At 43.3% G+C, this 25,639-nt stretch overlaps 1 protein-coding gene and 1 long non-coding RNA gene across 2 annotated transcripts in view; one reads left to right on the top strand and one right to left on the bottom strand.

Moving 5' to 3' along the window:
• The window catches only part of LOC106561179 (peptidyl-prolyl cis-trans isomerase FKBP8), a 56,081-nt gene that overhangs the window by 5,197 nt on the left and 25,245 nt on the right, over positions 1 to 25,639 (top strand). The window lies entirely within an intron of this gene.
• Positions 1,506 to 10,228, bottom strand: LOC106561180 (uncharacterized). The gene is made up of 2 exons (XR_001318746.3): positions 9,979 to 10,228; positions 1,506 to 2,220 (listed from the first exon to the last, which is right to left on the bottom strand). It is a non-coding gene; the product is annotated as an uncharacterized LOC106561180 (long non-coding RNA).

Raw genomic sequence — 25,639 nt, 5'->3', positions numbered from 1 at the left:
GTGAGTCTCCTGGTCTGTCTGTCCCTGAGGTAAGTCCCCTGGTCTGTCTGTCCCTGAGGTGAGTTCCCTGGTCTGTCTGTCCCTGAGGTGAGTCCCCTGGTCTGTCTGTCCGTCCCTGAGGTGAGTCCCCTGGTCTGTCTGTCCGTCCCTGAGGTGAGTTCCCTGGTCTGTCTGTCCCTGAGGTAAGTCCCCTGGTCTGTCTGTCCCTGAGGTGAGTTCCCTGGTCGGTCTGTCCCTGAGGTGAGTTCCCTGGTCTGTCTGTCTGTCCCTGAGGTGAGTTCCCTGGTCTGTCTGTTCCTGACGTGAGTCTCCTGGTCTGTCTGTTCCTGAGGCGATTCCCTGGTCTGTGAGTAGACAGAGAGAAATAGAGAGGCAGGCAGACAGGCAGGCTGGAGCTCAGTTAATGATTGTTTTGATGCAGCTGATTAGGACTGTGTACTGTGGAGTCAAATTTAGCCCTTCCCCTGAGGTAGTCCTCCTGGGCCCCGTGCCAGCTCCTAAAAGGGTGGTGACTAAGCTGTTTGAGTAAATTCTCCCTGCTGTGATGTCCATCAATGAAATACAGCTAGTCGTGTCTCAGAGGCTTGAAGCTTGAATGAGATCTTTTTAGAATATTTAACAGAGAGTTACATAAATGAATGAAACCAGCCATATTGCTCTTTATACCATGATGTGATTCAAAGTTGAAGGATGGTAAAATAATTAAAACTAAAATGTCAAGATAAAAGCTACTTTAAAAATAATACCATGCAGTGTATTCTATTTGCAGAAGAAATGTGACAGTCCCAGTGTGAAAAAGGCATAAAATGACAGAGACAAAGTGGGAGAATGTCATTACTCTCTACCCATTCTCTGATGGATACATTGATTGAACCCTGTCGGTCGCCTGTTGCAGACAGCGGCAATTTCTTTGTTGAGAGCACTTCACAGCTATTTGTCTGAATCAGACAGCCTGATTCACTGGTAGGGATGCACCTGGCGTGTTGTGTGGGTGCTGCTGCCTGCTGCACCTGATCCTAAAAGACTTGGTCTGATGGATTATTACAGTGATGGTTTTACAGTATGTTAGGACATGGCCAAGGAAATCCCTGGAACAGTCTTCATGAGCAGCAATTTACCCGATTCCATACGACAGATAGGCTGGTGAGAGGTTTATGGGGTAAATCGAGTGGAAAGCACACTGACATTTGTGCTGCCAGATCTGGCAGGAATGAGCCATGGAACATAGCAATAAAGGATTGACTCCATCATCACAGCCGTCTCTGACACAAGTATCTTATGTCAAAAGCATCCTGAAACAGGGTCAGAGCATTTCCGGAGAGATACAGACTGGACTGTGTCATTTGCCACATCATAATCATAAACCCATGGAGAGCAACATCTGTGGATCTGCACTCAGGCCAAAGACCAACACCGTTAAAATGTCCTGGGGGCATGAGGAGTCTGCCTCCCTCAGCTCCTTACAGACCCAAAGTCAACAACACAAACATGTGCACTGACAGCTGTTGTGATTGCATTAGGTTTATTCAGGATAAAGATCATCTTTGCAAATATTAGGAAAGGTTATAAAATCCAGTTGTAGTCCTCAGTTGACACCCTTTTTATTTGACATCTGTTCAAAACACTGAATTCATATCTTTGATTCATTTTGTAATAGAAAAAGGGCTACACACTATAACAGGATTGCAAGGGGAAGTTGCATGAGAAAGTCCTATTCAACAGAACAGAATTTTTGGCAGAGGTTTGTTTTCTTGGCAGAGATCAAAGCCATGTTAATGATGGAGAGAGCAGTTTTTATTTGCTATGATACTGGGACATGTCAAACAGTCTAATGAACACAACTAACAGGGCTTTGTAGAGTCAACCCAAGGTCTATCCACTATTTGATGTGCTGTGTAATAGTCAAAGGGTGAGGAATACTATCCATTTAACTCCTGCAGAAGGATTACCACATTCCAAACATGTGAGACCGGCAAAGAAACACTGGATACACTATGGCTATCAGATGGCTGTCATGCTCAGATTTCTACAAGGAGCAAAGCAAACAAGTTTGTCCAAAGAAAGAGGTGAGGAATATCTCTTGCATTGATCTCAGGTGTACTGGCCCTGCTGGCCACTGGAGCCTGGGGATGAAAACTGCAATGACCAGCCAGTACAGGTGGGGCTGGAGCTTGTCTTCAGTTTAGTGGTGTCCTCTTCATCTAAAGGTTGAATGTTTACCTACACACACACACACACACACACACACACACACACACACACACATATATATATATAATTAGTGGATTTGGCTAGGGTGGCAGCCAGGCAGCCTCTGGCTTAATGTGATATCAAATGAAGCCACATCTGAAGCATTTGAAAGTCAACTAGGCATATTATATCACTTTTCCAATCTAATACCAAACATCAACACACATCTTGAAAGCCGTGCTGTAGTTCTGCTCTCCGATGGTACACTATATATACAAAAGTATGTGGACACCCGTTCAAATAATTGGATTTGACTATTTAAGCCACACCCGTTGCTGACAGGTGTATAAAATCGAGCACACCGCCATGCAATCTCCATAGACAAACATTGGCCTTACTGAAGAGCTCAGTGACTTTCACTGTGGCATCGTCATAGGATGCCACCTTTCTAAGTCAGTTTGTCAAATATCTGCCCTGCTAGAGCTGCCTCGGTCAACTGTAAGTGCTGTTATTGTGAAGTGGAAGCATCTAGGAGCAACAATGACTCAGCTGCGAAGTAGTAGGCCACACAAGCTCACAGAACGGGACTGCCGAGTGCTAAAGTCTTTCGTCGGTTGCAACACTCACTACCGAGTTCTAAACTGCCTCTGGGAGCAACGTCAGCACAAGAACTGCACGTCGGGAGCTTCATGAAATGGGTTTCCATGGTCGAGCAGCCGCACACAAGCCTAAGATCACCATGTGCAATCCCAAGCGTCGGCTGAAGTGGTGTAAAACTTGCTGCCATTGGACTCCGGAGCAGTGGAAACGCATTTTCTGGAGTGATGACTCACACTTCACCATCTGGCAGTCCGAAGAACAAATGCATAGTGCCAACTGTAAAGTTTGGTGTATGAGGAATATAATGGTTTGGGGATGATTTTCATGGTTCGGGGCTAGGCCCCTTAGTTCCAGTGAAGGGAAATCTTAATGCTACAGCATACAATGACATTCTAGACGATTCTGTGCTTCCGACTTTGTGGCAACAGTTTTGGGGAAGGCCCTTTCCTGTTTCAGCATGACAAAGAGGTCCTACAGAAATGGTTTGTTGAGATCGGTGTGGAAGAACTTGACTGGCCTGCACAGAACCCTGGCCTCAACCCCATCGAACATCTTTGGGATGAAATTGGAATGCTGACTGCGAGCCAAGCCTAATAGCCCAACATCAGTGCCCTTTCCTTACTAATACTCTTGAGACTGAACGGAACCAAGTCCCTGCAGCAATGTTTTAACATCTAGTGGAAAGCCTTCCCAGAAGAGTGGAGGCTGTTATAGCAGTAAAGGGGGACCAACTCCATACTAAAGCCCATGATTTTGGAATGAGATGTTCTACGATCAGGTGTCCACATACTTACGGTCATGGTTTGTACCTTGAGGCATGGTTAATAGCATTGATTGGTCCATTAGTTGTTTAAAGTGACTCCCACAGTGAGCGCAATGGTTTGATAGTGTCTCGTATGGTCAAATCAGATTAGAAGTTTTGGTCAGTTTCTTTATTTACCCAGAATGTGATGATCAGGTAGCACCTTTTCACCTTCCTGGGAATGTACTTAAGAGTGACTTGGTAAACACTTCTCAGGACTCAAGTCTTTCCCCATCTCCTTTGAGACACACCCATATCCAGCGGGGAATGTAGCTGCTTAATGTAACAGTGACATTCTTAGAAGAAAAGAGAGCATGCAGACAAAGTGAGCCACAAACCAGACCACCACCATGTGAGAGGTTGTGAACTCTGGGTTCTGATAAATGACTTGTCTGATGAGTAAGGGTATATATGGGTGTTTGCTATTCTCAATGAAAATGTATCATTTGCAATGACATATGACACATAAGACAAATATACCCACACACGCACGTACGCACACAAGCACACACACACACGCACGCATGCACACTCACACTGCACACTCACACTGCACACTCACACTGTACACTTTGTGTGAAAGTTTGTTTGCAACAGGGATATGAATCAACACATCCAGCCCTGGTAACTCCCAACCTTTTCCAAGCTTTGAGAAAGACCAGAACAACAAGAGAAAAGAACTGGCTGCAACTTGTTCTCTGGCATTAATAACAATAGACTCAGCCATTCAATTGCGTTTGGTCCAAAGATTTGAATGGTAATAGTATTTTAAATCCATAGCCACCAGTACAGTCAGTAATAGTCACTTTGGAAAGTCAAACTCTGGTTTTGGTAAAACACGAACTCCTATGAAACCACTTCTTACCTCTGGTACTTACACTGTAATAGGGCATTTCCACGTAAAAAGCCCTATGAACACTAACATGTGATGATCATATTATGAGTACATCAAATTTGATGTCAAATGAGCTAAGAGTCTATACATTTTTTTAAATGAAGGCATACAGTGCATTGGGAAAGTATTCAGACCCCTTGACTTTTTCCAAATTTTGTTATGTTACAGACTTATTCTAAAATTGATTAAATTAATGAATGTACACACAATACCCTACAATGACAAAGCAAAAACAGTTTTTTAGAAATTCTAGCAATTTTATTAAAACCAAAAAACCCAAATACCTTATTTACACAAGTATTCAGACCCTTAGCTATGAGACTCGAAATTGAGCTCAGGTACATCCTTTCTCCATTGATCATCCTTGAGATATTTCTACAACTTGGAGTAAACCTGTGGTAAATTCAATTAATTGGACATGATTTGGAAAGGCAAACACCTGTCTATATAAGGTCCTGCAGTTGACAGTGCATGTCAGAGCAAAAACCAAGCCATGAGGTTAAAGGAATTGTCAGTAGAGAGCCGAGATAGGATTGTGTCGAGACACAGACATGGGGAAATGTACCCAAAAAAATTCTGCAACATTGAAGGTCCCCATGAACACAGTGGCCTCCATCATTCTTAAATGGAAGAAGTTTGGAACCACAAAGACACTCCCTAGAGCTGGCCAAACTAAGCAATCAGGCGAGAAGGGCCTTGGTCAGGGAAGTGACCAAGAACCCGATGGTCACTCTGACAGAGCTCCAGAGTTCCTCTGTAGTCAGTAGCTAGGTTTCCATCCAATTGGTGACAGATTCAAATTTATATTTAAAAAATATGCATAAAGAAAATATGCACATTTTCCCACCATTTGATGTGTTCCCACCAAACGGACTTGTTGCGGCTAAAAATCATTGTGTGATGACGTAGTGAACACAAAATGTACTTTTTACTTGAGTTTTCATATACCAAATAAAAATCTGTTTCCATCACATTTTCAACTACTGATAGTTTTGTCACAAAAACTGTTGGTTAAATAACAAATGTGCCTACTCTGGTCTTGCCACGTGAGCTCTAGCCAACAGCTCGCAGATACAGTGAGGGTAGTCTGTGCGTATAGGCTAGTCTACATGATAAGATTATTATGATAAGAGTGAGAATATTTGCATTTGTCAAACGGCAGTCAAGCATCGATCATCATCATCGATAATCATGTCACCAGAATATTTATTGCAAAGGAGCATATCACCACCCTGTAATAAACTACATGGTTTTCCGAATTGTAGTGGGATTTGGACCACACATCATATCATCATGTGACTCCAAGTTTACTTCAATATAATGGTTATTATATCAATATTTGCGCAAAAAGGCAATTTCATCAGCATTTCTCACATAATCAATCGTATAAATCTGTCAGGATTTAGACAATTGTAAAGAAACTTCCTGTTCCCATCACAGCTGTCATGATTTTTCTTTTTACATGATGACTTTACTCACATAAAAACTGTGGATGGAAACATGGTTAGTTTGTAGAATAATACCAAAACATGCAAAGGAGGATATTACATTTTTTTTTTTACATCATTCTGTTACCGGGTGTTAATCCACTTCACTTACTGTAGTTTAATAACCAAAATTGATTTTTTCAAACTCAAGGTGTCTTTCTTCAGACATCTTTGAATCTTAATTCGGATAAGATATTTAACAGAGTTTTTGGAAAACGTGGTCAAATAAAAAAAGTGAGGGAGATTTTACCGTCATTTCCCAAACTTTACATCTGCACTGTTCTTTGAGTAAATGTGTTTATGTTAAATTGCCATAATAAGGACTTTGTCTTTTACCTAATAGGGCTATATTTTGTATACCAGCCCTACCTTGTCACAACACAACTGATTGGCTCAAATGCATTAAGAAGGAAAGAAATTCCACAAATTAACTTTTAATTAGGCACACCTGTTAATTTTAATGCATTCCAGGTGACTACCTCATGAAGCTGGTTGACAGAATGCCAAGAAATGTGCAAAGCTGTCATCAAGGCAAAGGGTGGCTACTTTGCAGAATCTCAAATGTAAACTATATTTCAATTTGTTTAACACTTTTTTGGTTACTACATGATTCCATATGTGTTATTTCATAGTTTTGATGTCTTCCCTATCATTCTACAATGTAGAAAATAGTAAAAATAAAGAAGGGTGTGTCCAAACTTTTGACTGGTACTGTATTTAAAGTGATAAATCCAAGTCTCTCAGCGTCATTCTGTCTCTGTGAAATTGCCCAATAGTAACTTTTAATTCGAAAAGCAATACTCTGAGTGCTTGTGTTTTTGCATGTACAGTATGTGTGTGTGTGTGTACTGTATGTGAGCGAGTGCATGTGTGTGTGTGTGTGTGTATGTGTATATGTGCTGGTATCTTATACTTATCTCTTATCAACCCAGTCTCATTGTAAAATGATACAGCCCAGAACATGTACTTCTGCTTTATGTTTGGAACACTGGTAAGAGGATATTTATTGGAAATCTCTCACAGAAAGAGTTTGCTTGTGAAAGTTCCTGCATGCGTGCGTATACGTGTTCATGTGCATGTGTGTGTGTGTTGGTGTCTGGCTGAAATGCCCATCAGATGAAATAAGCTGCTGTGACGCATCATCCCAGATATGTGTACAGTGGGGGAAAAAAGTATTTGATCCCCTGCTGATTTTGTTACTTTGCCCACTGACAAAGAAATGATCAGTCTATAATTTTAATGGTAGGTTTATTTGAACAGTGAGAGACAGAATAACAATAAAAATATCCAGAAAAACGCATGTCAAATATGTTATAAATTGATTTGCATTTTAATGAGGGAAATAAGTATTTGACCCCCTTTCAATCAAAAAGATTTCTGGCTCCCAGGTGTCTTTTATACAGGTAACGAGCTGAGATTAGGAGCACACTCTTAAAAGGAGTGCTCCTAACCACAGCTTGTTACCTGTAAAAAAGACACCTGTCCACAGAAGCAATCAATCAATCAGATTCCAAACTCTCCACCATGGCCAAGACCAAAGAGCTCTCCAAGGATGTCAGGGACAAGATTGTAGACCTACACAAGGCTGGAATGGGCTACAAGACCATCGCCAAGCAGCTTGGTGAGAAGGTGACAACATTTGGTGCGATTATTCGCAAATGGAAGAAACACAAAAGAACTGTCAATATCCCTCGGCCTGGGGCTCCATGCAAGATCTCACCTCGTGGGGTTGCAATGATCATGAGAACGGTGAGGAATCAGTCCAGAACTACACAGGAGGATCTTGTCAATGATCTCCAGGCAGCTGGGACCATAGTCACCAAGAAAACAATTGGTAACACACTACGCCGTGAAGGACTGAAATCCTGCAGCGCCCGCAAGGTCCCCCTGCTCAAGAATACATATACATGCCCGTCTAAAGTTTGCCAATGAACATCTGAATGATTCAGAGGACAACTGGTGAAAGTGTTGTGGTCAGATGAGACCAAAATGGAGCTCTTTGGCATCAACTCAACTCGCCGCGTTTGGAGGAGGAGGAATGCTGCCTATGACCCCAAGAACACCATCTCCACCGTCAAACATGGAGGTGGAAACATTATGCTTTGGTTTTTTTTTTCTGCTAATGGGACAGGACAACTTCACCGCATCATTTGACAGGGCCATGTACTGTCAAATCTTGGGTGAGAACCTCCTTCCCTCAGCCAGGGCATTGTAAATGGGTCGTGGATGGGTATTCCAGCATGACAATGATCCAAAACACATGGCCAAGGCAACAAAGGAGTGGCTCAAGAAGAAGCACATTAAGGTCCTGGAGTGGCCTAGCCAGTCTCCAGTCCTTAATCCCATAGAAAATCTGTGGAGGGAGCTGAAGGTTCGAGTTGCCAAACGTCAGCCTCGAAACCTTAATGACTTGGAGAAGATCTGCAAAGAGGAGTGGGACAAAATCCCTCCTGAGATGTGTGCAAACCTGGTGGCCAACTACAAGAAACGTCTGACCTCTGTGATTGCCAACAAGGGTTTTGCCACCAAGTACTAAGTCATGTTTTGCAGAGGGGTCAAATAGTTATTTCCCTCATTAAAATGCAAATCATTTTATAACATTTTTGACATGTGTTTTTCTGGATTTTTTTGTTGTTATTCTGTCTCTCACTGTTCAAATAAACCTACCATTAAAATGATAGACTGATCATTTCTTTGTAAGTGGGCAAACGTACAAAATCAGCAGGGGATCAAATACTTTTCCCCCCCACTGTAAGCAGGACTGACCACTGAGGGGAACGTGTGATCGAGGTGTGGCTCTCTGAACCCAAGGTAGAGTGTGACTCCTTCCCCATCGTGACATCAACAACTACATTACCAGGGTCAAAATCAAGCTTTGACTCTTCCTGGGCCATCGTGGATGACTAAAAATAATGTCTCATAAACCAGTTTTACAACAGAATCAAACATGCTCAGAAGGCTTTAGCAGGCTAAACCATGGTCAGTGGAGGCAAAAAGATAAGGAGTAGGGATTCATAATTTTCTGACTAAAAAGTCCTTGTATGAGGTGTTGTCATTCATTGACAGCCTGGAAATATTGTGTTTCCTTCAATTGAACTATTTTTTTTTGTGTGTGTGTGTGTGTGTAGTCACGTGATTGAGAAGTTAGAATTTTTGGACTGTGTTTGTAGCTTTCCTGGCACGCTAGTAGCAGGCTGACAAGAGGCCACACCCAGCAGGAGCAGGCCGTCTAGCACAGACAACTACAGCACACAAGATTAGATCTGCTGATTTTCAGGTCAGCAGCAAGACTAAAATATAAACAGGTTTAGGGAGATGACTATTAGAATGAATAAACTTTACAGTTTGAAGGTGTGCTTATAATTCTTTAGTTTTATTCAAGACTAGTAGTTTGGTTGGCCTGTATGTATTGCAACAACAACTGTCTTCTCCCAGGCTGTGTGTGACCTGTGCTTGTGCTCACCCAGCCTGGCCTCAACAGCAGCCGCTCACTGAATGTTTATCTTTTGGACTTCTTGCTAGCAGCAAACCCCACACTTATCTCTCCCATCGACACAACCCTCATTGTAATATGATACTGCCTTGGAACTGCTCTACTTCTTCTTTTTATTTTTGGTATCTGTGGTGAGAGCATATTTACTGGGGGGTGGACTCCCTCAATGTACTTAAGGTTCTGTGAGAAGAGTTTAATGTTGTTAGCGAGGGTTCTAAGTTTAGCTATTTGTAATCTACTGACCAAGAATTATTCAATTTTGCCTGCATAAACACAGTTTAATTGCTACTCTTATAATTGCACCTTGATGTTTTGATGATTTCTTTAGACCATGCATTTTCAGCCACAAATGTTTTGATAGTATGTCACATGAATCATTCACAGTACCACTAAAGACATGCTCCGGTACTTTGGCGACTAAGAAAGTATTTTTTAAACCTCCTGCTTTGGGCTGGATGTGTCAATGTGTAGTTCATACATGCATAATCTATTAGCAGAATTACTGTCTTACCTCAATCAGCCACAAAATCCTTAATTTGAAAGCGACTTTTCTTGAAGCTGTGCCGTGCAATTTTGCCTTCATTTCCTCCCATGTGGCCCAGACCCCTAGTAATTAGTGTTCTAGCCAATGAGATTCAGCCCCTTGCATTTCAGTGACAGCTAGCAAGAGACCTGCCCGGCGTTATCCAATGAGGTTGCAAGGCGGGCCCAACAGCTCATGTGGACACAGCATAGAGAGAGAGAGCAAAAAAGAGAGCAATGACGTGGTACACAAATCTGCACATATGTGACGTAGTACTCAATTTCCAGGGACCACTTTTGGCTTGTGAGTGCTACTTTCAGAACTACTGGCTAAAAAGTATACAAAAGTAGCTGAGAATCTCTTTAAAATAATTGCTTGTTCCATTGTAATGCAAACATGCTCTGCTATAAGGTGTTTTACATTGTGAAAGTATACAGTTTGTTCCAAAGAAGATGACTTATTTTGTGTGGATGGGTGCCAGATCAAAGACAGACTCTCCGTTCAACACCCTCTCTTATATCTTCACAGTCTAATAGCCAGTCAGAGATAGGTAGTCCACAGTATCAAAACTAGGTGTTTGAGCTGGGGCATAAAGAGAAGAAAAGCCAATCAACCATTGTAACACTCACCCCAGCACGTTGGCTTGACACAGCCATGTGGAGGCGCGTCACTGAGAACGTGACATGCATACCCTCAGAGGACTCCACATGAGGTAGCACTCCAGCTCTAATCAAGCCTAGCTACATGCTCCTCCTTGCCTCTGTGTGCCATTCTCTCCCCACCACATCCTCCATGTCTGCTGTGCACAGCGCATAGCCAATACGGGAAGGAGATTACTGGTGTATGGCAGAGAATAGAGGAGCCCATGAGCCTGCAGGATGAAATCTGCCACATCCACAGGAACCTGATGTCTTCTCCAGGCACAGATGAATATGTGTCAGGACCCCAGATACAGCTCTGGGCTCTGGGGTGTACACATACTGTATGATTTGAAACATAGCTTCATCTTTTTCCTTCCCTGGTTACTCATGAACTGTTTGCTCAATTGCAAAAAATACTCTTGCACAAATGTGAAGTAAGATGAATAAGTCAGAGTGTGATACACACAGACTAGCTAGCCCTGAAGTGCTACTTGAAAAGTAATTGAGATATTTGTCTGTTTTGATTAAGGCCAAGACACCTCAAGCGTGTAACAGGAGGACATGTATGCTCTCCCGTTCCTCTGTGTTCATAGCTGGTTTCCATCCACCATGTTATTCTTCATACACAGTAAGTGTTTAACAGACTTGGTTACTGGGACTCTTTCACTCCAGGGCCACCCTGCTTCTCTCCTAATTTGGGGTCCACACAGGTCAACTCCTATTATACTCATAATTTAAGGCACGGGCATCAACCCCTCCAGAACGCTCCCTTCTCATAATCTGACCTAAGTCAGACCCTTTTATGTTAACAGACACATAGTTGCTGGGCAACTCGAACACAACCACTACATTCATTTTCTGATTGTAGCACCATTATAATGAAAGCAGATGGGAAAGTGTGTGACCAGCACTTGTTAGCATGAAAGAGCAACATAGAAAAACACGCAAACACACAAAGAGACAGGCGTAGTAGGAGCTCTGGTCGAGTCCTGGACCTCTGGTCTGTGTTTAGGAGCTTTGGCGTGTTGACTGTATCACACACTAGAGTCTATATGCAGTGATGTGAGCTGTCTGTGTTTCTCTGGCAGTATGTTGCTACAGTGTGGAGTGGGAGGCCCAGAGGCAGGGAGCCAGGGTGGCAGACTCGTGGCAGAGCAGGCAGTACAATGGGGGGCCCCCTCCGTCAGTGAGGACGTGGAGTGGGGGTGACTCATCATTTGAGACGTCAGCGCTTCGTCATCAGCTGTCTGCATCAGCACAGCAGTCCATCACTGAAGCTCTGTGCTTACACTAACAACATGTCTTCAAAGGGCTTTCTACCTCGTGAATTAATCACCAACAGGCTCCCTCAGACTGAATTAACTTGAAAGAGTCTTATTATAACACTAAACCCAGGGGTTTTAGGGTTTTGCGATTAGTTCAGTGATTAATAAAATTCATATTTAAAAAATAGGTGTTTGTATTTTGTGAAATACCTGAGTGAATATGGTAAAGCATATAATTACCCTCTTTTGTATGCTCAGTTAAATGGCTACACATTCCTCCTAATTGCCTGTGGCTGTCTGTATCTGATGAGTGTAACCCAAGGCCATTGCCGTCAGCTCTGGTCAAGTCAAGTAAAGTCCTTCCTCCTCAGACGTGGTTCTGTGTCTAATGAGTGGTGCTCTGGGTCTCATCCTTCCTCATGGCGATGATCTAAGGGAGAGAGTGTGAAGGGTCATGCTAATAGCACTGCTATATTAAGCCCCCCCAGATGGGTAGCGCTCTGCCATGACAACCTGAGACACAACTGCCTAATTAGTAAGAAAGTGTGCTGCACTGGGCCCCGTATCCACAGAGAGACTGGGCCTGGCGGGGGGAGAAAGACAGAGGGAGCATCATCATGGTTTAAGATGAGCTCATGCACACTTAACTATCATTCTGAACTCTGGAGTTCAATGACAAGTTATATCAGTTTATCCAAATAAATGTTTCTGCCACTGTTTGTAATGCTATTTCATCTACTATGGCTTGATTTACAAAGCAAAAGATCAACAAAGACATGATACCTTTTCTAATATCAACCATTTCAACTGTAAATCAGTCCGTCACGGCAGGTAAGCACCCTGATGTGAGATGCGTGATGACCACTTGCTTTGTGATGTGTACAATCCACTGGGTAATATTCTAGACATGGTGACATTTCTTTGATCACCATTTCTTCTCTGGTCCTTATCTTGTTTTCAATACATGCACCAGTAGCGACTCAGACTTTGACAGAAAGGAAATAAATTTTTTGATGAATATCTATTTTCATGACATTTATTTCATTCTCAGAATGTCAAACATAAATGACTAAGCTGCATGTGGTCACAAACATTTCTGTCATCAGCATTTACAGAAATCTATTAGGAGGGGATGGAATATTAAGTGTATGTCTGTCTCAGAGGCATAGCTAAAAGGTGTGGCAGTAGTGTGAGGGAGGCAATCTGAAACCTTGTTGGATGAGGATGATTTATTTAATTCATTAATATAATGTTCTGCAGTTCCTTTTTCACTCACTACACTCTCTCAGATGCATACACAGTAAATCAAGGAGAGTTGAAATTATAGAGTAAAACATTTTAGTTAAATTGATTCTACTGGAGTTATTTAAGCCCTCAACATGGGGATACGCTCCCTGGAGTTAGTGTTGATAACTGGAGTTGATTGGGAAAGAGTACTTTTAACTCCATTAAGAGTATCCAGAGACAGGGAGTTAAAACTATGGAGTATCCACAGATGTGGGAGGGGCGTGATTGTCATATTTCCCAGCATGCTCTGTTGCTGTTCGAATCCCTGAGCCGACAAGGTGAAGAATTTGTCGATGTGCCCTTGAGCAAGGCACTTAACCCTAATTGCTCCAGGGTCGCCTTTGATAATGGCAGACCCTGGCCGTAACCCCACTCTCCGAGGGTGTCTGAGGGGGAGTGGGATATGCAACAAACACATTTCCAATTCACATATGCATATTAAACCTGTACATGTGTGAAATGGGAAAAATATAAGCACCCACCCAATTATATTCACTATAGATTGATTGTTAGAATTGTATGTTTCATTATCTGTTTTCGTATGATTGTTGATTGTTTTTGATCTCATGATATGATATGTAACATACATTTTCCTAAACTAATCTAATCTGTAAATGGTTGGATTTATTGCAACCGTTACTGAGAAGCCTGTTCCATTTTACATAATGTAGGAAGTCTAACAACTGTATCCTCTTCCCTGCTCCGACATGCATTCTGAATGTAAGTTGGGTGATGTAAAATGGCTGGACATCGTCCCTCTTAAATGGTTACCCTAGAGATTGGAGGTCATAATGCAAGCCACTATGACACATTAAGGCACATGTAAGTGAGACTTTACACACTTGCACCTCGAGCTGGTCATGGGTGCACCTCAGCCATGCTCAAGGTCCTAAACGATATCATAACCACCATCAATAAAAGACAAAACTGTGCAGCTGTATTCATCAACCTGGCCAAGGCTTTCGACTCTGTCAATCACCACATTCTTATCGGCAGACTCAACAGCCTTGGTTTCTCAAATGACTGCCTCGCCTGGTTCACCAACTACTTCTCAGACAGAGTTCAGTGTGTCAAATTGGAGGGTCTGTTGTCTGGACCTCTGGCAGTCTCTATGGGGGTGCCACAGGGTCCAGCCTCGGGCCGACTCTTTTCTCTGTATAGATCAATGATGTCACTCTTGCTGCTGGTGATTCTCTGATCCACCTCTACGCAGACGACACCATTCCGTGTACCTCTGGCCCTTCTTTGGACACTGTGTTAACTAACCTCCAGACGAGCTTCAATGCCATACAACTCTCCTTCCGTGGCCTCCAACTGCTCTTAAATGCAAGTAAAACTAAATGCATGCTCTTCAAACGATCGCTGCCCACACCTGCCCGCCCGTCCAGCATCACTACTCTGGACGGTTCTGACTTAGAATATGTGGACAACTACAAATACCTAGGTGTCTGGTTAGACTGTAAACTCTCCTTCTAGACTCACATTAAGCATCTCCAATCCAAAATTAAATCTAGAATCAGCTTCCTATTTCGCAACAAAGCATCCTTCACTTATGCTGCCAAACATACCCTCGTAAAATTGACTATCCTACCAATCCTAGACTTCGGAAATGGCATTTACAAAATAGCCTCCAACACTCTACTCAGCAAATTGGATGCAGTCTATCACAGTGCCATCCGTTTTGTCACTAAAGCTCCATATACTACCCACCACCGCGACCTGTATTTTCTCGCTGGCTGGCCCTCGCTTCATATTCGTTGCCAAACCCACTGGCTCCAGGTCATCTATAAGTCTTTGCTAGGTAAAGCCCTGCCTTATCTCAGCTCACTGGTCACCATAGCAGCACCCACCCGTAGCAGGTATATTTCACTGGTCACCCCCAAAGCCAATTCCTCATTTGGCCGCCTTTCCTTCCAGTTCTCTGCTGCCAACAACTGGAATGAACTGCAAAAATCACTGAAGCTGGAGACTCATATCTCCCTCACTAACTATAAGCACCAGTTGTCAGAGCAGCTCACAGATCACTGCACCTGTACATAGCCTATCTGTAAATAGCCCATCCAACTACCTCATCCCCATACTGTTTTTTATTTCATTTATTTTGCTCCTTTGCACCCCAGTATCTCTACTTGCACACTCATCTTCTTGTCACGTCCTGGCCAGTATAAGGTTAATTGGTATTGTAGTTTGGTCAGGACGTGGCAGAGGGTATTCGTTTTATGTGGTTCGGGGTGGTGTGTTTTGTTGAAGGGGCATTTGGTTTAAGTATTCCGGGGTTTTTGGGCACTGTTTGGTTTTCAGGTATTCTATGTTTAGTCTAGTATGTCTGTTTCTATGTTTGGTTAATTGGGGTTGGGACTCTCAGTTGAAGGCAGGTGTTGTCTATCTGCCTTTGATTGAGAGTCCCATATATTAGGGTGTGTTTGTGTTTGTTATTTGTGGGTGATTGTTCTGTGTTAGCCTTGTGCCTTGCAGACTGTCAGTCGATCGGGTTTTCTGTTTGTTATTTTGGTGTTCATTTTGTATTCATTAAAACGTCGAGATGAGCATTCACATACTTGCTGCGTTTTGGTCCTCTTTAACTGACGACAAGCGTGACACTTCTGCACATCTATCACTCCAGTGATAGTGATCTATCACTCCTAACTCATTTGCACACACTGTATATGGACTTTTTCTATTGTATTATTGTTTGTTTATTTCATGTGTAATTCTGTGTTGTTGTTTGTGTCGCACTGCTTTGCTTTATCTTGGCCAGGTCGCAGTTGTAAATGAGAACTTGTTCTCAACTAGCCTACCTGGTTAAATAAAGGTGAAATAAAAATATATATATTTTTAAATGTGACCATATAAACCTGAAAATAGTGTTGAGCTTAACTCCATAGGAGAGTAAACATTACTTGAAATAATTAGCTCTAGAATACTGAACAACACTGCAGAGAGTAATTTTCAATTAATACTGTACAGAGTGAAACGGAATGACACAGAGTTAAATATAAACACTACATTTAGCTTATACAACTCTGAAAAAATAACTCTGTTGCCCGAGTATGTTTTACTATTTTTAGACTGGGACCAAATGTTGGCAGATCAAAATTTTCTTCAAATAGAGTTAAATTTACTCTGTATACTAAATGGACTACCACCATTCTGTAGTTCATTGGAAATGCTGGTGCCAATCTAAGAGGAAAACCTAAGTACGTAGTTGAACTAACCTACACTTCCTGTGAATAGAAAGCGGTTTGACATCACATGTTCAGTACTTCCTTGAATCTTGCAATCTTGAGAGTTGTGAGTAGGCCTAACTCAATCTGTTTAAAATTGCACATTTCTTTAACCTAAATAACAATGGAAAGGTAAATATTCAGTTTTAGTTGTGTGACTCTGGTGTTGTGCAATGACCAAAAACGCTTTGGAGTTCACAACTGTGAAATTCAAATTTGCACTAAAATGGTCTATGCATGTGAAGTTAGACGCAGTGTCTGCAAAAAGAAAGCAGATCTATTATTGCTTTTAACTGTGGCTTAGCCATTTACTTCACTAAGTAAACCACAGAACCAAAGGTTCCCTTGGGCTGATAGTAAAATTCCTCCCTTACTGCACACAAACTAACATATCTGCTTCTCCGAAAGTCCTCAAATCTAGTCCTAATCATGTAGCCGAATCTATTGAAAAAAAGTATCAACCAAAAATGACAATTTAATATCCCCGAAATTGGATGATAGACTGAATTCCCCTCCAGAATACTAGGTATACTTTTCACAGTCCTTTCACTGAACAGGTTTACATTTGTGTTTTCCCATCAGTAAAAATAACAGTGAAATAACAGGAAGTGCTGTTAACCTGTAGTCACACCTTCCTTCACGACATATCAGTGACAGTCCAGTGATTATATATTATATGGTCAATGCCAAATGTGTTGAAATGTTTATTCTGTTGTGGAGCAGTTGTTACACTTGTACTTGTGGATCAACTTTAAAATGTTTTATGTATCATTGGCTCATATTTCATATAGAACATGCAGCCTAAAAAAGGCATAAATTGTTCAGTGCTAAACATGTCGACAACAATATCACAACTTTATAGTGTGGGTCATAATCATGAGTTGTAAACAACTGATATGAGTCTGCTTCACAGTGGCGTAGCACAGATTCGCTGGGCCCCTCCGCAAGGTTCGAGCAATGCCCCATTTATGGGACAGAGAGAAAAATATGCAATGTTATAGTTAATCTCATGCTATTTTACACATTTTGACATAAGGCTGAGAATTTTTGTTGCTGTTTTAGAGCTCAGGGATTCTTGAAAGATGGGACAACATGAACTTTCTTTCACAAATATTTGTCTTAATATTAACATTTTAAATATATATTTTGATAGACCAAAGTATCAGCCATCACACCATGTAAAGGAACAACCTCCTATTCTTTTTTTTTCATTTCTGTTTTTCCTTCATAGGCAACTCCATCAGGCAACATAAAAAGCATTTCATTTGAACAGTTATTGTTCAACAAGTGTTTAAAGGCCTTGATTGTTTAATGCCAACAGTAGATTATTGAAATATGAATTACAAGTCTCCAAACTTATTTTTGTTTTACAGCACTATTAAATGCTCCAGGGCTAATTTAATTAGCATTTTGGCATGTTTTTCTAGATTTACAACGTTAACATTATCCCTTAGGTCTAGCACAGCAAATACTTAAATTGTTTAAGTATATGTTGCAGAACAGTGATTCAAATATTATTTGACGGAGTTAACGAGCCACTGGCGGAGTTGACAACACAACAGATACTCAAAACAGACATCTTTTTTTATTTTCTAAAAATAAAAGTTCAATACAAACATTTGTAAAATATGGAAAATGATTCATTTAAAAATCCCCAAATAAAAACATAACTATTCTGTAACTGGCCATGACTGACCCAGCAGACTCGGACCAGCTCCGCAACAACATCTCCTCCCAAGGAGCCACCATTGGAAGGCACGAGGAATTGCTTCATGGTCTTATGGAAGGGTTCCAGACCTTGGCCGAATGCCACGACAGAGTGTTGAACACATTGCTGGAGCAATTCCTTGGGTTGTTTGTTAGGCAGCCTACCACAATGGTAACTTCTCAGCCCCTCAGTAACCCGGCTGTTAGCAGCGCCACCTCCCCGGGCACCCCGGTTTCCCCAGAACCCCGCTTACCTCCCCCGGAACGCTTCGATGGAGAGTCAGGCACCTGTTGGGCGTTTCTCGATTCAGTGTTCCCTCATCATCAAGCTGCAGCCCTCCTCCTTCCCCTCGGACCACTCTAAGATAGTGTACCTCTTCACACTGATGTCCGGCAGGGCTCTCTCCTGGGCTACGGCAGTATGGGAACAACAGTTGGCCGTATGCTTCAGTCTGGAGATGAAAAAAGTTTTCGATGCTCCAGAAAAGAGGCTGCCTGGAAGTTACTCCAGCTTTGGCAAGACTCCCACAGTGTGGCAGACTATGCGGTGGATTTCCACACACTGGCAGCTGAGAGTGCCTGGAACCCGGAAGCACTGTTCGACATGTTCCTGCACGGAGTATTGGAGGAAGTAAAGGATGAGCTTGCAGCCCAGGAAATACCGACGGATCTCATTGCCCTGACCATTCGGATCGATGGGCGATTACCGGAGCGAAGGAAGGAGAGGAGGTTCGATTTCATTCGCCCGCCCAAGGCTTCCACCTCGCCTCCGAGGCATCCCGGAAGTCCCCAATGGCTCTGTTGCCGAGAGAACCCGAGGCTACCCGAGTTCCCCAGAGAGTCTCCAAAGTCTGCCGATTCACCTCTTCCCAAGCCGATGCAACTAGGCAGAGCTAGGCTGTCCCCAGACGAACGGCTATACAGGCTTCACACTAAGAGTTGCCTGTATTGCGGGACTACTGGTCATTTCTTGTCTGCCTATCCACTAAAAGACCAGGCTCACCGTAGGAGCAAGTACTCTGGTGGGCCATACAGAGAACTTTTCCTCTCCCCTAACTCGCACCCCTTTTCATGCCATCTTGCTATGGGGGAACCAGTCAAAATCTCTCTGGGTACTCATCGACTCTGGGGCCGATGAGAGCTTTATGGACGCTACCCTGGTGTCCTAGCTGGGCATCCCCACTCAGCCCCTCACCATTCCCATGGACGTTAGAGCGCTGGACGGGTGCTCTATAGGCCGGGTCACCCACAATACCACCCCCATCAACCGACGTGTGTCAGGGAATCACAGCGAGACGATCCAATTCCTGCTTATTAAGTCTCCTCAGGTTCCCGTGGTATTGGGATTCTCTTGGCTCCAGCGACAAAATTCCCTTATTGACTGGTCTACTGGTGCCATCATGGGCTGGAGCCCGTTCTGCCACACTCCCTTGCCTGAAGTCAGCGCAGCCTGTCCCGGGACGTCTTCCTGGGGGCTCGGAAGTTGCCCCGGACCTCTCCATCATTCCCGCAGAGTAAAACCGGGAGGTGTTCAGTAAGGCCCGGACCACTTTGCTTCTGCCGCATCGACCCTATGACTGCGGGATCGACCTTCTCCCAGGCACCACTCCGCGCCGGGGATGACTGTACTCTCTGTCAGGTCCGGAGACCACTTAACATACTGCTTGACTAGTTGGGCCCAAGCTTGCTGTACAACATTAAACCTATTCAGTCTGTCTACAAACAGGCTCTCAAAGTGCTTGATAGGAAGCCCAATAGCCATCATCACTGTTACATCCTCAGAAAGCATGAGCTCCTGAGTTGGGAAAATCTTGTGCAATACACTGACGCATGTCTTGTATTCAAGATCCTAAATGGCTTGGCTCCCCCTCCACTCAGTATTTTTGTTAAACAGAAAACCCAAACATATGGCAGCAGATCCACAAGATCTGCCATGAGAGATGACTGTATAGTTCCCTTAAGGAAAAGCACCTTTAGTAAATCCGCTTTCTCTGTGAGAGCTTCCCATGTCTGGAATACACTGCCATCAGACACACATAACTGCACCACATATCATATTTTCACAAAATGCATGAAGACATGGCTAAAGGTCAATCAGATTTGTGAACATAATCCCTAGCTGTGTATTGTCGCTTTCCATGTTGTCTGTTGTCTGTAGCTTGTGAGGTGTGGAAACACTTTGTTGCTTTTATGGATTTTGTCTTGTTGCTTTTTGTTCTATGTTGCTCTGTCTGTATGCTACATCTTGCTTGTCCTATGTTGCTCTGCGTGTGCTCACTGCTCAATGATTGTCTATATTGTAATTGTTTTTAATAACCTGCCCAGTGACTGCGGTTGAAAATTAGCCGGCTGGCTAAAACCGGCACTTATACTGAAATGTTGATTAATGTGCACTGTCCCTGTAAAAATAAAATAAACTCAAATAAACTCAAACTCAAACCTACATTGAGGACTCCCTAGCTGCAGGGTTCGTCCGTCCTTCTGCCTCCCCCGCCGGCGCAGGGTTCTTCTTTGTGGAGAAGAAGGACAAAACCCTGCACCTGTGCAATGACTCCGGGGCCTCAACGACATCACGGTGAAGAACCGCTACCCGCTACTACTCATCTCCTCGGCCTTCGAGCCGCTCCAGGGGGCCACCGTGTTCTCCAAGCTGAACCTATGGAACGTCTACCCCCTGGTGCGGATACGGGAAGGGGACAAGTTGAAGACTGCCTTCAACACGGCCAGCAGTCATTATGAGTATCTGGTCATGCCATTTGGCCTTACCAACACCACAGCTGTGTTCCAGGCTCTGGTTAATGATGTTCTCTGCGACATGTTGAACTGGTTTGTCTTCGACTACCTCGACGACATCCTCGTTTTCTCCCACTCCACCCAAGAACACGTGCTCCACGTCCGACAGGTTCTCCAATGCCTCCTGGAGAACCAGCTTTTTGTGCAAATTTCATTGCTCCACCATCCCCTTCCTGGGTTACATCATCGCTGCAGGCAGTGTACAGATGGATCCAGGGAAGGTGAGAGCGGTGGTGGATTGGCCCCAGTCTACGTCCAGAGTGCAACTGCAATGTTTCCTGGGATTTGTCAACTTTTATATCCACTTTATCCAGGGTTACAGCACCCTGGCTTCCCCCTGTCTGCTCTCACCTCTCCCAAGGTTCTGTTCACGTGGTCCCAAGCTGTTTCACCACAGCTCCCATCTTGGTTCATCCTGACCGGTCCCACCATTGTGAGCTTCTTGTGGTGAAAATGGCGTTGGAGGACTATAGCCCCTTGGCTACACGCCCGGAACACGAGACCATCCTTCCCACCTCGTGCCTGGCAACGACACTCAGTGGGGTAATAGGGAATAGGGAAGTACGTTCATGAGGCAAAACCTGAGGGGGGGCCCAGATAACCAGATGTTTGTTCCTAACGCTGTCTGCTCCTCGGTCCAGGAGTGGGCCCACTCCTCCAAGCGTGCCTGCTACCCGGGCTCCCATCGGACCCTGGCCTTTGTGCGACAATGCTTTTGGTGTCATGCCTTTATCGATCTGATATTTTGGTACCGCTGTTTTTTCTGTTCGCATTAATTTGTTTGCATTTGCAGTTGTGTTGGTATTCTAAGCCAAACTGCTATTCAGTACTTTGTTTGTATGCATGAATACTGTAACTCGGCTACTACTATCAGCATTTAGTTTGCATTATTTTGGTAAAACCGGTGTGTATGGCTGCATTCACATAGGGTAATTCACCTATTTTAAACAGCCTATCAATCTTGTAGCCTATATTCATTACCGAAATGGCCTTTACTGTGTAGGGAGCTCTTCATTGTTCTGATACAGCCCAGCAGAGAAAGGCTGCAGATTTCTCGCCAACCTGTCACTTCTAAAGCATTTAATGATCTCGGAGTCTCGGCATTTGAACTTTATGTTCATTATGGTATATTGTGATATAAACAGATTCAATATAATTCCAATGCAAGAACCCCAAGAAATTGTGCTGATTTTAACTGCCCCCTTATACCTGGTGTACACTACACAACTTTCAAAATCCTAACATCCTCTCACATTAACTACCGTCTTTCATGTCGTTTTTTGTCTTGCCAATGTAGTGCTGCGCACACTAAATGATCTGGCACAGACGGGGTGTCACACACTACAAGATTCTGATGTGATGATGTGATTAGATTGGTAACATAGCTAAAATGACCTGTGGCTCAAAGCAGCCTCATACAAGTTCAGTCAGACATTCAATCTTGCCATACAGTTGAAATTTCGAGCCAACATTTTGAATTGAAAAACATTACTTGTGAACTTCAGAGCTGTAATGATTTGACACTTTGGCTTTGGTTAAAGGCAAGTACAGACGCATACTAGTAGTCATCGCTCCTACTCGAGAGTCTACACATTCTGGGTCATGCGAAACAACATCATCATCTCACTGGCTTCTTCTCTGGCGAGCTCTCATTGGCTATTGCTGATCACTATTCTCCAAAACTTGTCGTAACACATCTCACACTACAAGAGCATTGCAGATTTTGTGCTGATAAAATCAAACATGTTTGAAAATATTGGGGCGTCTGGGACTGCTCAAAGACGGGGTCGGTAGCCCTCAGATTGTGCCTTTGGCCTGGTCACATTAAACGAGCATCGGTGACGGCCATGTGCCCCGAGTAGGCAACGACATGGGGATTTTGTCTCCGATCTCAATAACTTGTCTGGGACAGCTAAATTGTGGCCAAAATCATGTAGTGTACACCCAGTTTAGTCACTTCATCCTGGCGCCGGGTGTGTGGCTTTATGACGTGTAAATATGTTACCCGACCTCCAGAAACAGAACCAAATATAAAAAATGGGGATCATTGCATCACACAATTCCATTTCATTCAGCGGTTTGAGACGCACCCTCAAATCAGTCCTGTCTCAAAATAGTCCCCTTTAGTCACAGTGTTGACCCATGTCTCTCTAAACCCCAGACAGAGGAGTCATAGTATAGCTGTGGTTTTAGCAATCTGCCTCCACCAGCTCTTCTCAGATGCCCCGGCACACATAAATGCCTATAAAAAGCTACTGTAAGCACTGCAGCTAGCCCCAGGCCTGAGATTGGATTCATTTTAACAGGCTGAGGAGGCCTGCTGCAGATTATATGAGGACTTTTGAAGAGCTCACCCCCAGGCGGTGGGCAGGACCTACCCTTGATCCCTGCTGTTTCCTCCCTCATTGGATTTTGTGGAAGTGGGAATAAAATTACACAATATAGTAAAAACACACAGAGGCAGCAGCCCAGTTAGAGGTACATAGTTGACAGAATAAACGTTGGCTAGTCCTTGTATTGTAGACAGTAGCAGAGGACTGTTTTGCAGTAAATGAACCGCTGAGCCAGAAAAACAGCTGTGACGTTTCACTGAGGGCAGGATTAGAGATAAGCACCTTTGTGTGGTTGTTTTGGTGTTATGTCCAGAGCTGCACAAGTCTCTCTAAAACGCAAAACAGAAGCAAATGAATGTCTGGTGACCAATCCAATTGAGATGTTTTTTACAACATTAGAATGCCTCATAAATCCTCCACCGAGTAGTATTAGAACACATCTATTTTTATTAACAGCATACTATTGTAGGTTATCTTCATAGCAACCACGGTGAGGCACTTTCTGGGCATTTCCATCATTTAAAAACTCAAGTGCCTGACGTCAAATGTTTTCCCCCACAAATGTTTTTCCTTTATTCAGACTGATATGGTGTTTGCCTGACAGATAACATAATGAGTCAGCTGCATTAAGAGCTATAAACATTCAATTAAATTAATTAAATTCGCATTGCAGCTCTCTGTGAGTCAAACGGATCAGTCATGGATGCATGCATCCCATAGAGATGACATGGGGAGAGAGGAAATCAAAACAAAGCCTTCATAAGTGAGGACCATTATCCAAACAAACACTATGGCATGGCAGGGGTTACACACATTCTAGTGACGTGACTACTGCATATGAAACATTACTCTGCCTTGATTATCAGTACATGTCACTTATACTACTGCACGTGTTATAAGAAAACATGCTGAGTGTTTACTGTAAATGTTGCCTCTCCTTACACGCCTATACTTTAATGGAGAGAGAGAAAATGCCTGAACAGCCCCAGGCCAGATGAGCCTGTCAATGTGACTCCCTCAACCCTTCTCTGACTCTCAGCACCACTAGCAGACTTGCTGCTTCAGCTAAATATTTTTGCCAACGTCTCTTATAATTTCTACCCCACCCTCACTCAGGTCAGTCAGTGTCGGTTCAGATGTTGACCGGCAGAATAGGGTCAGTCCTAAAGGTTAACTCTACCTGACGAGTGAAACTTTTCTAGGACCTAAGTTACTGTGTTCTATTTTGCTGCTTGGCTCTTTATGACTCCATCACATCTCAAGGCTTGACAACTCCAATCGGCCTGTAGAAAGGTTATATAGGCTATATACCCTAGTTTCTCTGTACTCTGCCAATAACAACCCCTAAAAAACTCTCAACTACACATATACTCTTGTTGTGGCTAACTGTGGGTGGGTGGCTTACTTTGCTGGGCTTTAGACTTTGAAACAATTTCGGTATATGTATGAGAGAATCTAATGGCATCTTTAGGCTACAACAGCGATCGGTTGTGTGCCAGGCTCTGCTAAGCATAGCCTCAAAGGAATGTGTAGAGTTGCCTTCACCCCAGTAGGTTCCAAGTTCAGATTTCATTAGGAGGCCACAGCCTGGGTTAGTTCAGATGAGTTTGTTCCACTGACCAGCCTGTGTTTCCTGTCTTGTACTAATCAGGCCCTGGGGGCTCATTCACTGAGCCGGCTACGGGGCAAATCACTAGTGGCTTATGTGACACTGTTAACCCAGTAGAGATTTAACAATGTTGGGATCTCAAATTACATCTGACAACTGGCACTGCCTGTTTGGTTTGAGGATAGTAGGTGCAGTTCACAGCCATTCATATTTTGGGGTGATAAAAAATTAGGTTGATGGAACTTTAGCTCTCTGTAGGCTACACAATAGGTAGTGCCTTGTAGCTACGTATGTTTAAGAAGCACTGTACAAATCTGCTTTAATTCTGCACCACCGAGTGAATGGTAGTGATCACACCTTTAAGAGGAAAACCTTTGGCAACTGTGTTTCATTATATTTTGTTCCAAAGGTCACCTGTTGAATCCTGCACGAGGATGATAACCCTTTTTCTGAGAAACCTCTTTGAAACAGCATATGGCTTCAATTTCAGACCCAGACCCAGACCCACGGATGCAAATGTGCATGCATGTGTGTAGGTTACAGTGTTTGAGTAGTGCATGCCTGTATTTGGTTACATGTGTTAGGGATGTCATCTGAGTTTGCATCCTCATCGTGAGGCTGATGAGAGGCAGCTACCTGCATTGATAAAACCTGACTCATCCTCCAGCAAAGTGGTTGTATTAGCTGTCCCTCTCTGGAAACCATGAAATGCAGTCACCTACTCCAGGACCACGATGGCAGGGAAGGTATTATTTATTATTTCCAATGACTCACAGTTCAGACTCAATTA

Source organism: Salmo salar, chromosome 10, assembly GCF_965601325.2.
Source record: "Salmo salar chromosome 10, fSalSal1, whole genome shotgun sequence".
NCBI lineage: Eukaryota > Metazoa > Chordata > Actinopteri > Salmoniformes > Salmonidae > Salmo > Salmo salar.
The sequence above is the reverse complement of the archived record's forward strand: the minus strand, read 5'-3'. Positions and strand labels throughout refer to the sequence as shown.